This window comes from Lemur catta, chromosome 3, assembly GCF_020740605.2.
Source record: "Lemur catta isolate mLemCat1 chromosome 3, mLemCat1.pri, whole genome shotgun sequence".
NCBI lineage: Eukaryota > Metazoa > Chordata > Mammalia > Primates > Lemuridae > Lemur > Lemur catta.
The window spans coordinates 72282531-72288134 of record NC_059130.1 but is presented as its reverse complement, the minus strand read 5'-3'; positions in this window follow the sequence as shown (position 1 = coordinate 72288134).

Below are 5604 nucleotides of genomic sequence, written 5' to 3'. Positions count from 1 at the left end.
GTTTTGCAGATATAAACCATGTAGAATATGTCACAATTACTCATCTCTGCTGTTACAGCATGAAAGTGGCTGTAGACAATACATAAACAACTGAGCAGAATATGTCCATATAATTTTATCTGTAAATATTTTCATATGGATTTCCAAAAGATAAAGCTCACTCTTAAAAGCATACACATAGCCATTAAAAGGCTAATGTGTTTATCCTTCTCATAACCAGTTTTGTTTAAACAACATGATATTGAAAAGCATAAAAGTACATACTCCAACATGTTTTAAATGCAAGTTAATCGTATCAAGTGGACCCTAAACTCCCTATATTTAGGAATATAGTGTGCTGTGAACACAGGTCAGAACCACCCACGCCCCCACATGGCCTCTGCTAAGAGGACCTTCTTCCTGAGTGCCTTCTGCTAGGATTCAGAACAGTCAATGTCAGGAGGTAGGAGCAGGCTCTATTCCTTGGTCTATATGCAAAACAAAAATATATTGGCTTTCCACAAAAGAGTCTTATTTGAAGCTCACTAATTAGAGAACTGCAGGGTATTTTATTATAGTATAAGTACACGATTAATTAATGCCTTTAGTTGACACTTCAAATGTGTTGTAGTAGGGTCTGTGCACAAATTATTCCAGAATCTCTATTCTTGACCTTTCTTGTTAACAAGATTTAAGACCTGAATATGATGGGGACTGGTGGTAGCCACAGGGCACAACAGAATCTATAAATATTATTTGGGTAGAAGTTGAATTTTCACTTGACTCAATAGCTCAGATTTATTTATTACAATATGCTAATTTTGTTCTTTGTTTTAGAGATGGGGTCTTGCCATGTTGCCCAGGCTGTAGTGCATTGTCTAGTCACAGGCAGGATCATGTGCACTGCAGTCTGGAATCCGTGTGCTCAAGAGACCCTCCTTCCTCAGCCTTTGAAGTAACTGGGACTGCAGGACTGCAGCACTATGGCTGGCTATGTGGGTCTAATTTTATACAAATCCTAACTTGGCTGCCAGATTTGGGGGTGGAAAATTATTTTTCTTTAATGATAAGATTGACAAGTGAATGGATTCAGAAATTTTAGTGAACCTTGCAATTTTGGCTGAAGAGCCAGTTCAATCGTGGATGCACAAAGCTAAATTACACAATTTAAATCATTACAGTAGTTGGATAAAGGTCAACATTCCAGGTGGGATGCTATATTGACTTCATTTTACATAAAGCACATTTCAAACCAAACAGGCACTGAAAGTAAATATCTGCACTGGGACTGAATATGCAATACCTCCAATGTATATGTGTATGTGGTGTTTCACAAACATTTCTGGTCACAGTGTTGTTTGTTTCGTGTAGACCTTCCTAGGGACACAGTTTGGGGTAATTTTGTCTATTAAGTACGTCTTTCATTTTCCTAGAAATCACAATCCTTGTTATAATGAAGTTGTTTTCTCCTAAATTTCTCCATGTTTGTGTTACCAAACTATTGTCGTTGTTAGTAAGATTAAATTGACAGCAACCCCTTTAGTTTTTTTTGTTATTATTCTCAACTGGGTTTGACCTTTCTGTGTTTAGAAGCATGTGGGGTTGTGCCACTGGCCACCAGGGAGGTTAAATGCTCTGCAGTGAGCCAGATAGTTCTGCAACGTGGAAAGTTTCTCCCCCTAAAATGTTTCCTCTATAATATGAAATTGTCAGTAAGACAAGTCAAGACAATTTCAATTGCTGCATTGTAAGTTGAACAAGACTTCTGCATGTCTGAATAGTTCAAATAGCTTATCAGTCACTTTTGTATCTTATCTCTGTGCAGGTTCATGAGCTGTGCAAAAGATGTTGCCCACTTTTTCCATTGGGCCACATGCCTACATAGCATTCCTCTCCAAAGATACTGAAAATATCAGTATCTTTGATACAGCAATATCAAAAGTAACTCTCTGACCTAAGTGCTTCCCACTTGGTCTACTTACCTTGTACACTTTCCCTGTCTTGAGCTTGTAAGAACCTACTTATGAGAAGAGCCAAATATTATTGCATCCATTTTACACAAGAGGAAACTGAAACTTCTAGAGGTTAAGTAGATTGCCCTCTCTAGTCACAGAGATAGCAGGTTCTAAAGTTGAGCTTCAAACCCAAGCATTTCGACGGCAAAACTCAGCTGCTTAAGTGTTACTCAAAAATACCTGAGTTGGTGTTTCATTATGTTTTGGAGTCATATTTGACTTCTTTTACATCACTGTTAAATGTATCCTAATGATTTTGGGGATACTTCTTCATCTTCATCAAGTGTTGAAATTCTGTGTTTAATTTTCTGGCTAGATATTGACTATATATACAGTATGTCCCTTATTGTCTTTGTATGTATCACTAAAATAAAGCAATTGTACTAGAAATTTGCTCCAATATTTCTTAAACATTAAATTTAATAGTTCCAGCAACAGTATTTCTACTTTTTTATTCTCAACTGATATCATGTTCAATTATATCATATCAAAACCTGATTCAGTTTCCTTTTGTTGTTATTTTAAAAAATTGTTTGCACTATTAAGTGAAGGTAAGTGTCATAAGTGCTCTCTGGCAGGCTTTGGTCTATTGTCGTTATCTTCACTTTCCCCAAATTAAGAATTTGTGTTATAACGTCTTCTTTTTCCTCCTGCTCCCCAAATTCCCTTCATAATTCTGATAATTTCATGACAAAAGCCAAAGGAAGAGCAAATTGTTTCTACTTTCAGGTAAAGCAAAACAGATCTAAGCATTGCCTATATTTATGCTGGAGAATAATAATAACGTATTAGATGAACATCCTCCCAAGTCCTTACTGTGCCGTTTTTACTATTCAGTCACAGTATATTTATTCACAGCCTGACTTTAATGAGAGTGGTAGAAGTCTTTGTGCACGTATGCAAAAAGTGCAGTGCTATTAACATTTTCATAGTATTTAGAAGTATTTATTACAACATAAAGCACTCTGTGTTTTATAAAAGGATCAAACAGTAAAGAGATCTAAAAAATGAGAAATCTCCCATTTTCTCTAGAATATTTGCCCATGCTGAATGTCATTCCCAAGAGGAATTAATACTTTTTCAGTAAGTGTTATGATAATGTGGTGGTGTTTTATGCAAACTAACTTACTTGAAAAATGATCACACACCCTAAACTATGTAGTATATACTGGATTTAAAGTGGCTATCATTTATTCATTTACAAAGCTTTTTTCTAAATAAGTTACTTAACTGAAACTTTTAAATTAGATTTTCCTGTAGTGTTACTATTGTTGAAAAGGTAATTATGCTCATGGTATAAAACTCGAATACAAAAGCAAAGAAAATGTAAAGAAAGTTACATTTCCAAGCTGGGTGTGATGGCCCATGCCTGTAGTCTCAGCAGCAACTCAGGAAGCTGAAGCAGGAGGATCTTTGGCGCTCAGGAGTTAGAGGCTGCAGTGGTCTATGATCACACCACTGCACTCCAGCTTGGGCAACATGGTGAGAACCCAGTGAAACCCTGTCTAAAAAAAAAAAAAAAAAGACAAAAAGGAAACAAGGAAAGAAAGAAAAGAAAAGACAAGAGAGAAAGGAAACCTTTCCACTACAGATCTATGGTCTCTGCTACCAGAAAGATTTTACACATATTAAATCATAAATACCTGTTTAAAAGTAATGCAACATAATACATACTCTTTTGAAAAAGAATGTATATATTGCTTTGCTGTTTTAGAAACTATACATCATGGCATACCAGTGCACCTCAATCTCCTCCTGCTTCTTGGCCATAGTTTAACAATCACAGAGCAGTATCATAACCGGCTAAGTAGTCTTTTAAGGATCAATAATTAAGCCGTTTCCATTCTTTTGCTAGTAAATACAGCAAAATAGGTATGAAGAACATCCTTATGATCTTCATAAATGTGTAAGAATACATCTAAAGGATAAATTCCTACAAATGAAATTTTCTACAAATGAAATTTTCTGCAAATGAAATTTCCAAGTCATAGAAAAGGGTATTTTTAAATCCTTCATAGATAATACTAAGCTGCCATTCAATAACGTTTTCTTAACGTATGAGACTAAAAATGGCCTGATTTAGAGCATTTGTGTTGGCGCCATCTTTTAAAGAATTCTTTATTATAGTAACACTGAATAAAATGTCCATATTTATGCAACTCAGAGTTTGTCAGCAAACATTGGGATGTAAAACTAATTAAAATTGTTTTAGACTCTCCTGGTCCTTAAGTGCCATTTTGTATCATATAAAACTATACTTGTGTATAGTTACATATACCTATTGATGTAACTTGCAGTTGACAACATGATGCAATTTTAAGAGAAAAAAATTAATTAATTTTGTATTAATATCCATTAGTGTTTTGGAGTCCATCCCTTTTTTTCCTCCAGGCTTAAAAATTTTGGTAGTTTTCTAAAACCTCGCAGGCCCTTGGGCACTACTCCTCTGGTGCTTCATGGGTTAAGTGTCCCTGGAGCTAATCTGAAAAGCAAATTGCCTCATTCCTTCTCTTCACATCTTTCTTTCTCACTGTAAAATTTTAACGGCTGTTTGTTCCTTATTCTTCTTTTTCTTAATTAGTTTGATAAATATCTTTAGCTGATACTCTGCAAGAACAGAATATTCCCAACTTTCCTTGTGCTAGAAAATAGTCACAATGGTAAGTAGGTCAAGTCTGTATTGTTTAGGGGACAAGGAGATTTTTGTTGTTTTGAAGGAGTGATCCTTGTGAGAATGAGGCTCTGGGTGCAGGTGAGTGGTAGATTGTGACATGGGGCTGCCTCCTTTTTCCTGCAAGGACGTTGCTGCTAGTGTGTGACAAGGAAAGCATTTTGTGTGAGGATGCCAGGCCCCAGTAAGTTTCTCAAAGCCACATTGTCTTTCTTCTCATCAGGAAGAGTTTCTCCCAGTACTTGAAAAGAAAATAACGATGCTTGAAAAGGCTCAAGATTGAACAGCTTTTAGGAAGCTGCCAGAATTCTCCTTAGACATGGTCATTACAGCACCTTCTCTGTTTCTTAAGAAAAATAACCCCCTCACTTCTGTTTGAATCATAAGCACTAGGTCATTACAGAGTTCAGCGTCTTTGAGATTAATGAGAATCCAAGCTGAAACTGGGCTTTTGGGCCACTGTTTTCTTAACCAATCTCCCCATTGTGACTGGAGCCAATCAGCACCGCCCTCAGGACAAAGGGGTAGGGGTCCTGGGCGCGGACCGCGGTAAGAGGGGCTATTTGCGTAGCCTGTGTACAGTTACCCGCTTTCAACACTAAGCCAGCCTTTCTCCACATCTCGGGCGAGCCTCCAGCCTGGGGTTACACAAACGCCGGCGTGGCTCGCAGGAGCCTGCATGGCAGCTTCCCCTGGGCCGGTCCTCAGGGATTTCGCCCGCAGGGACTAGCACTGCGTGGACGCGGGAACTCGGGCTCGTCTCCACTTCGCGTCCCGGGAAGCGGGGTTAGGGACACGATCCAGGCAAGGCCTCCGCTGCCCGGCAAGGAGCAGCGGGGACCGCGTCGGGCCTTCCTCATTGGGCCGCGCTGGCTCCGCCCGCGCTGATCGCAAGCGACCTGGCCTGTTCACAAAGTCCCAAGACAGGAGCAGGCGTGA